This window comes from Capsicum annuum, unplaced genomic scaffold, assembly GCF_002878395.1.
Source record: "Capsicum annuum cultivar UCD-10X-F1 unplaced genomic scaffold, UCD10Xv1.1 ctg4263, whole genome shotgun sequence".
In the NCBI taxonomy this organism is placed as follows: domain Eukaryota; kingdom Viridiplantae; phylum Streptophyta; class Magnoliopsida; order Solanales; family Solanaceae; genus Capsicum; species Capsicum annuum.
The window spans coordinates 265195-274651 of NW_025850043.1; the positions used below are offsets into that span (position 1 = coordinate 265195).

The 9457-nt window shown below is 30.3% G+C and overlaps 1 long non-coding RNA gene across 13 annotated transcripts in view; it reads right to left on the reverse strand.

Moving 5' to 3' along the window:
* LOC107868115 overlaps positions 1 to 4725 on the reverse strand; it is a 17201-nt gene extending 12476 nt beyond the window's left edge. For 3 of the 13 annotated variants that reach the window (XR_007049974.1, XR_007049975.1, XR_001673653.2), the window contains exons 1-3: positions 4309 to 4724; positions 3367 to 3474; positions 2514 to 2601 (exon numbers count right to left, since the gene is read on the reverse strand). This is a non-coding gene — a long non-coding RNA (uncharacterized LOC107868115). Of the gene's footprint in view, positions 1 to 2513; positions 2602 to 3366; positions 3475 to 4308 lie in introns of all 13 variants that reach the window. The other 10 variants (XR_007049976.1, XR_007049978.1, XR_001673654.2 and 7 more) reach the window with 6 other exon arrangements.
* Positions 4726 to 9457: the final 4732 nt, after the last annotated feature.

Genomic DNA, 9457 nt, shown 5'->3' on the forward strand with positions numbered 1-9457 from the left:
TGTAGTGGTTTTAAAGTTTCTGCTAATTTTGGAATATATTCTCTTACTTGGTTTACTAACCCTAAAAATGATTGTAATTTCTTTTTTGTATCCAATTCTTCTTTCGAATTTATTATTTTTTGTACTATATGTTGTTGCATTTTTACTCCACTTTTATCTATTTGTATTCCTAAAAATTCTATCTGGTTTTTCATAATTTCAGTTTTCTTTTCGCTTAAACTTATTCCCGATTTTTCTATTATATCTGTAAACTGTTCTAATAATTTTAAATGTTCTTCTTTAGTTTTTGTATATAATAATATATAGGCATAGTCAGTTGTTCACAATTCATTCACTGAGACATTTTATCAAACACTTAGAGGTTATGGACTTGTACATCAATGAGAACACATAGTAATGTGTCATGATTACCCTATTCAATTCACATGGGCATTCTATCAAGCACGTGGAGATTAATACTTTAATATGGGGCAATTCGCCAAACACATGGGGATCATGAACTTGGACATAGGAATATCTTAAACATGGGAGCATAGCATGATTACATAACTAAGATCATGAATTGAGGAATTCATATATAATTGCTTGAAATAGGACATGAGTGTTTCATCAAAACATGTAAAGTTCATAGCTTAAACGTAAGAATGTCTTAAACATGAGGAAACGATAGAGTTACAAACGATAGAGTTACATGGCAAAGTTCATAGCTTGGGGATTCATCTTGGAATTGACTTAACATGATATGGGAATTTCATCAAACATGTGGAAGGCATGAATTTAAAACATGAGAATATTGTTAAACATCATGAATTTAGGATCTATCATGAAATTTACTTAAATAAAGCATGAGAAATTCAAATTCATAGCATGAGGAATTTAAAATCTTTCATGGAATTATACATGGGCTGAATTGAATTAAAAACATCATGAAAACATGAAATTCAATCTTTCTTGAACATACAAAATACCATAGTAATGAAAGATTCATTCTTTAATTAAAAGAAAAGAGTTTTTGGGCTCCATGGGTGAAAGAAGACCCATGGATGAACGCCCACATACCTTAAAGCTTTAATCTTGAATGGAAAACACAATCTTGAAAGCATTCTTGAATTAGGAAACTTGAGTTCTTGCTTTTTTTTGAAGAAAAATTGATGAAGTTCTTGGTGTTCTTGAGGAGGCTAGGGTTTTTCTTTGAGAGAAAAGATGAATAATTGAGTGTATATTGCTTTGGGGAGCTAAAATTAAGTGTTATGGGCGGATTTGAGTGAGGGAAAGTGACCAAAGTGCCCCTAGACCCTTTAGAAACTGAATTAGCGTGTGAAACAGTTCCGTAACGCGCAGGCTGATGCGTCGCGTCACTATCGCATCGGCTTATTGCCTCACATGGAAAATGCCATAACCTTTCGCTCGGGTATCGGATTTAGGCAAAATTGATATCGTTGGAAAGCTAATTCAATTATCTACAATTTGGTGGGTCTTGAGCTGTAAAATTTTACGTATATAAAAAGTTATACACGTTTAAAATAGATCCTTGTAGAATCGAATACCAAACTTTGGACGAATCAAAGGTTCTAAGCTCAACTTTGTTCTAATTGATTCTTCTGAATGTTTTTCACCTCAAAAGTAAACCAAACATGAGAATAAAGATCATGAAACTTATATTCACATGGAAATCATTTTGATTATAGCTTATACACGTAGGAACAATGATTCAAAGACTAGCCAAAAAATGCGGGGTATTATAGTTACGTTAACAAAGTAGTGGTTGGGGGTGGGAGGGGAGGGAGTGAAGGTAACTTTAGTGTGAATTGCGAACTGTGAAGAAAGAAATCAGAAGTTACGTGGTTGTACTGGACGCAGCGTACGACCACTTCTATAATTCCTTTTTCTTTATTTAAAGAAAACTAGTCGGTATTGAGCAAACTCCATTGATGAAAACTTTGAACAGATACAACTGAGAGAGAAAGAGTAACGTAAGAGTAGGGAAGAGAAAAATCGAAGTCCAAAAAGTTGCAATTGAAGAACATCAAAATAATTTCATTACATCATTTAACACTGACTGCAATCAATTTATAGTCAACTCCACTAGCTAACCACCAACACAACTGAGTGAACTTAGGTAAGTTCAACATGTTTTATTCTACAGCTATATCTTGACCCACTGTTAACTGCCTGTCACCCTACATTCCCTTCTTCTAAATCTCATTATAATTTGATTAATCAAAATTTGGCTCCTTTATCTCAATGGGGATTTGTAATCGAGGCATGATAGATTGATTGATTACACTTGGATTAGACTTTTTGAGTAGAAAATTCAATTTCCAAGAGTTGTAACAATTATCGGGGTTATAAGAAAGAACCATCTGAAGTCCAAGTCTTTTTTGTAAAGAGGATCTTTGCCATTTCGAGTAAGATGTTGAATTTTCTATGCTAACCAGAATAATAAATGTTGCTTACAGAGCAGCAAGATCAGAAATATAGAAGATTCCACTGAACTAAATTATTTGAATTACCTGGTATATGTAACCATAAGTGATTGCAGAAGCTAATAGCAAAGGCAACCTTCTATGGGAAAAGTCACAGGAACTCCATATTCACAAACTGAAATATGGAATCAGTTTGAAAAAGATTTTCTTTAGTTGATACATCCTTGTCTTTTAGAAAGGTAATATTTAGTTTATACATCCTTTTAATCAGTAAAAAGGCAGACTCCAGGACATAACAGAGACATGTTTTTGACTTGTAGATAGTACCTATAATCTAGTAATTATGATACCAGTTAGACAAGTAGCAGTCTGACTCAAGGTTAGTCAATATACAGGTTAACCTGTTCCCTTCATGTATTAAATGACAATGATTTCAAGGGTAAAAACTCAATATACATATCCTTTTACTTACTTTCAGAAAATTAAAGCACATCATCTTATTCAATTAAAGCAACACCCCCCCAAAAAGGGAAAAGGAAACAAAACAAAATAGTAATGTGATTGCTATGGTAGCAGTTGAAAATCTGAGAAATGACAATCCTTTCATTGCTTTCTTCAAACACACACACACACACACGCATACAACACACACAAAACTTGAAAGAGAAACAGATAACTAATGCAGTCGTTCATCAATAAGGTAAATTGAACCTGGAAAATATTTAGGGAAAAAGGGGCATATTACTACAGCAATCAAAGACAACCATTTTCCAAAATCTCCCCTGCTGATTTAGCAACGACATCATATATACCAAGTGTTACCAGACACAAAGATAAAACTTATGCATACAAAGAAAAGATATAGCTAGTGGCAAGAACATAACTAAAGGAAGTTTCAAAGAGAGAAATGAACTATAAGTTAAAAGAAACATATAAGTACCTGAACCAACCAAAGAGTAAAGAAGGGAGACTCAAGAAAATGTAAGGAATTAGGAGGGTTGTAAGCTTGTTGGTCCTCCAATTTGTTCAATCCAAGATCAACAAGTAACTGTAAAATACAAGTGAATACCAAATTAGATAAAAGGACAAATAATCGTTAAGAAAATGGACCTTAGCTAGCTCAACCACAAAACTAACTCATAAAGATGATAATTGAACACCCTCATAATCAGGCGTGGAGCATGGACAACATAACATGAGAATCCGCTACGAAAAAATCTGGAAAAATGAACTAAACGCTACCAAACTCATCCCTAAAAGCTAGCTCATGAGACGAGAATTGATCGAGAACATAGGTAAAAAGGGAGAAACAAAGAAAGAGGAGGATATTAATTACATACATAACATCAAAAGAAGCAAGCCATTTGAAAAAAAAGTGCCAAAACCAAGTCCACCCAGCTAAATTCTTAGCAGCAACACCAATTTTCCTCAAATCTGAATCAATCAGATCACTTGCTGCTGCTGCATCTGTCGTCATTACCAAATAACTATTCGTCACCCCATCTTATCTACAACAACTTGTCCAAGATTTTGAGTAGCAAATTCAAATATATTTTTGTGATAATAAATTATATATGTATTGTAAATACTTTGGACTATGAGAATAATTAATTGCCTAATGGGACATGCCAGCAAGGTCGAGGACTCGAGGGAGCCTAGTCAAACTGGAATGAGTTTACAATCAAGAATCAAAACGTCATACTAATAACAACAACATACCCAGTGCAATCACAAAAAAAGAACATTGAACCATCAATCAATTCACATAAATAAACAACCCCAAAATGAACATTCACAAATTCAAAACTGTAAACCAAAAACTAGAAGAAAACCTCAAATTCACAAATTCGAGTAAAATCATAAATTAGAAGAATTAACTAACCTTAAAATCACCAAATTAAAGAAGAAAACTTTAAATTTGTGAAGTCGGAGCACTGGAGGAGCTGAAGTCGGAGCAGCAGTGGTCACACTTTTTGGCTTCTTGATGTGGTGGTTGGAGCAGCTTCGAAATCGTGGTACGGTGATCAGAGTAGTGGTACGGTGGTCGAAACAATGGTACGGCGATCGGAGCAGTGTAATGGTGGTAGGAGTATGGTGGTCGATTTGAGAGAATTGGTCGATTTCGCACTTACTGAAATTTTTATTTTTGGTTTAGACTTAATGAATTAACCTTTGCAATAGCCTTTTTTCTTTGGATTTAAGTGAAAAATTTGGCAGGGAATAAACTAAAACCGTTGCAATAGTCTTTATTTCCCAATAAAGTGTTGCAATAGGTGACTTTATGGCAATGCTTAAAGTAATCATTGCTATAAGACACACTATTGCAAATGGTTATAAATAATAGTAACGGTTATAGCATCAAATAATTTTATTAGAATAATTTTTTTTTCAACGTCTGGAACCGTTGCAATAGACCCTATGTAGCAACGCTTTTAAAATCATTGCCAAAAAGTTTGTTAGAATCGGGGTAATTTCTAGTAGTGTTTGGATAGGGAGTTCATCCGAACCTCCATCGACAGAAAATTATACTATATATATATGGTTAAAATTATTTTTATGTATATATAATAGATGCCGAATTCCCTTCGGTTAGTTCATATGTTCACTTGTGAACCCTCTTGCTAAAAATTCTAACTCCGCTATTGGAAGAGGTATGAGTGGTTGAAAGGGGCATGCATCAAGGAGAAGTCGAGGTAGAGACAAGTTGAAGAAGTATCTATCTATACTATATCAAAAGTTGTGAAGTGAAATACATATCTAAGTTGAATATTTTTTCTATTACATTGGTTATCAAATAAAATATTCACTTTGGTCACGCGCAAAATGCGCTCTAAACTTGAAGTGTGGGGGTCTTAAAAATATTGTTTGAACATTTTGTCATTCATTAAAAGTCTTTATTTTAGACAAAATCATTTTTTCACTATTTTCTAATATTTATGAATTAATTAATTAAATATTTATAGTATCTATTTTTAAAAGTTTTAAATAAGTAATAAAAGATTTAATTTTAAAAATAAGAAAAAAAATTAAATATAGAAAAAAAAAATAATATACTATAGTATCACTTTTTTTCTTCAATTTTTATTTAATTATATTTAAAATTTGAATTCAAAAATATATGGATCAGGACTTTAAAATATGATAAGACTTTTTCTTAAATTAGGACTTGTATTTGTTTTGTAATTTATATAGGTTTATTTTTCACCATATACTGTTCCGTCCCACTCTTGCGTTTTATGTTTTCTTTAACTATTATAACTGTTATTCTCCAGGTTAATATGTTATTCTTTTTTTTTGTCTTTTCTATTGGTTGTTGTGGCTATAATAACTACTAATATTTTCCCTTTGACTTGGGAATAATTTTAACACATCATGAAACAAGGAAAAGAGTTAACAAATGCAAAACTGAGACTCATTACCCACTTGAAATTTCTAATGGTATAATATATGTGCTTACAATAAAATATATGTTATGTTTACATTATTATATTAAAGTGTGAAGGATCTTTGGAAAGTGATTTGAATTTTTTGCACTTCATTAAAATCTTTGTAATAGATAAAATTGTATAATTTTAAATAATCAAATATTACTTGAAAATTACGTTGTAATAAAAAAAATTACATTATTATCTATTAAAAGTGTGAAGGACATTAGAAATGTTGTTCGAACTTTTTGGCCCTCATTAAAAGACCTCTCTTTAGACAAAATTATCTTTTAACGTTTTTATAAATTATTATTTAGTTATTTTTATATAATTAATTATAATATCTAAAAATTAAAAAGTCCTAAAACATATGGTAAATAACATTAAAAAATTAATGTTGGTGCCATTATTTCTGACAAAGTAAATATACAGGGGTCCTATTTCCTAACAATTCTAACGTGAGAATCCCATTTTTGGGTAAACGTAGAGCCCTATTCTAACATTACCGTGGGAATCCCATTTTTGGGTAAATTATTTATGGAAAAAAAAATCTTTCATATTTAGGTAATTTTTTCTTAGATGAAAAGGTTTTAGTATTATATGAATTGAGAATCATTTTTTTTAGGAGAGACTATTTTCTTAATAATTTTTTTATTTCATTCATATATAGGTCAATCGACCGAATCAATTTAATATTATTATGAATGTTTTGTATAATTGTCAGCGTTATCAAGATTTTTTTATGTGAACATATTCATGTTTTTTTCCTGATGACGTATATTTTACCTTTCTCAAACCACATTAGGCGAGAATACATTGAGTTCGTTGTTATTGTTGTTGTATAGTTCTAATATTATTGTTTTTATTTATAATCATAGGCTCCCAGCATATTGTGAACCAAAAGTCTTAATCTTTTGCTGCCTTGAAAGGTGACTTTCTAAACAGGTAATTTTTAGGAATAAACCTAATTGAGGTGAATTTTAAATTTTAGCGCCAAATAAATAAGCTTTTTTGAAATAGTCTTTACCTCTTAGCTAATACTTTTTTGAATGAAATTATCCCTGACTAATGGAATAAGTTACATAAATGATCCTCATAATTGATAACAACTCCATATTTATATCTTTCAACTTTTTTTTTTCTGTTTTTAATTTTACTTTAATTTTTTATTTTCTCTTTTTATTTTTGATTTTTCTCAACCCTTACTTTTTTCCTCTCAACTTCTTTTTTTTTTCCTTTTTTATTTTACTTTGATTTTTTATTTTTCTTTCCTTTTTTAAAAAAGAAAAAATTTCAACCCTTACTTTTTTTACACCTCTCAACGTCTACTTTTATAAAAAATATATATATATATTTTTCTCTTTTTTAACCAAAAAAAATAAAAAATTCTCAACCTTTATTTTTATTTAATCCTTTTTTTAGTTTTATCAACCTTTATTTTTTTCCTTATTCTCTCCCAACTTCTACATTTTCTTTGATTTTTACTTTATTAATAGTTTTCTTCATTTTCTTCTTTTTTCGTAATTTTTATTATTTTTGTTCTTTTCTTCGATTTCTTCCATTCAAGTTACATCTCATGAGCAAGAGTTGACACTATCACATTATAAAGACAAGACTTATGACTTTCAAACAACAAGCTACGTTTCATGGGCAAGAGTTGACACCACCAAATTGTAGAGACAAGACTTATGACTTTCAAACAACAAGTTATGTTTCATGGGAAAGAATTGATACTACTACATTGTATTTTGATTTATGAGATATTTTATAACTCTTACCTTAGAGGCAAGACTTAGTTCAGGGACTTTGAAACAACAAATTATGCCCCACACGGGCAAGAGTTGACTCTATCACATTATGTTTTCATTTATGAGATGTCCTTAGAGGCAAGACTTAGCTCAAGGACTTTCAAACAACTAATTATGCCCCACGAGCAAGAGTTGACTCTACCACGTTATGTTTTCATTATGAGATGTTCTACAACTATTACCTTAGAGGCAAGAATTAGCTCGAGGACTTTCAAACTACAAATTATGCCCCATAGGCAAGAGTTGACTCTATCACGTTATGTTTTCATTTATAAGATGTTCTACAACTATTGCCTTAGAAGCAAGACTTAATTAGCCCAAGGACTTTCAAACTACAAATTATGCCCCATGAGCAAGAGTTGACTCTACCACGTTATGTTTTTATTTATAAGATGTTCTACATTAGCCTTAGAGGCAAGACTTAATTAGCCCAAGAACTTTTAAACTACAAATTATGCCCCACTGGCAAGAATTGACTCTATCACGTTAGGTCTTTATTTATGAGATGTTCTACAACTATTGCCTTAAAGGCAAGACTTAACTAGCCCAATGACTTTCAAACTACAAATTATGCCCCACGGGAAAGAGTTGACTCTACCACGTTATGTTTTTATTTATGAGATATTCTACAACTATTGCCTTATAGGCAAAACTTAGCTCAAGGACTTTCAAACTACAAATTATGCTCCACGGGCAAGAGTTAACTCTACCACGTTATGATTTTATTTATGAGATATTCTACAACTATTGTCTTAGAGGCAAGACTTAACTCAAAGACTTTCAACTAATAAATTATGCCCCACGGGCAAGAGTTGATACTACCACGTTATGTTTTTATTTATGATAAATTCTACAACTCTCGCCTTAGAGACACAACTTATCTCAAGAATTTTTAAAAAACTTGCTAACAACAATTCATGCCCTTAAATTTGTTTTGATGTCAAAAAAAGAAGATCTCTTTGCGGATTATCCAACTTTTTTATTTATTAGCAAAATATAATAGAAGTTGAGAAAAAAGAAAGAAAGATCAAACAAAATAGAGAAATAAAAAAATAGATTGAGAAAAAAAATACAAGAAAAAACTAAAGATTAAGAAAAAAATGAAGAATTTAAAAAATTGAGAAAAAAAAATGAGAGAAAAAAAATAAAAATAAAAATAAATTTTGAGAAAAATGAGGGAAAAAGGAGAACTGAAAAAAGAAAAAAGCGACCAAACAAAATAGAGAAATAAAAAAAAGAGATTGAGAAAAAAAAAAGGCAAGAAAAAAATAAAGATTAAGAAAAAAGTCAAAAATTAAAAAAATGAAGAAAAATAAAAATGAGAGCAAATAAAAAAAAGTTTGAGAAAAATGAGGGAAAAAAAGAGAACTAATAAAAACCAAAAAATAAAGGTTGAGATAAATGAATTAAAAAAAAAGAAAAAGAAAAAATGAAGAAATAGATAATGTTTGATAAAAAACAAGAAAAAAAATAAAGGTTGAGACAAATGAATTAAAACATGAAAATAAAATTAAAATAAAAAATAAAAAAGTGAAATAATAAAACTTAGAATAATAAAATTAAAAAAATAAAATAGTAAAAAATAAAATTTTGAGAGACAAATAAGTATGAAAAATTTAAAAATATATATGAGGTGCAAGGGGGCAAAATGGTACTTGTATTATACTTAAAAGGTAAGAAATATTATTCTTTAAAGACATTTTTTATTGGGATCAGATATCTAAAACCATTCATATTTGGGTGTATGACATTTAATTTCCTATTTCTGAACAACAAACTTTTTTAACTATTCTTAACA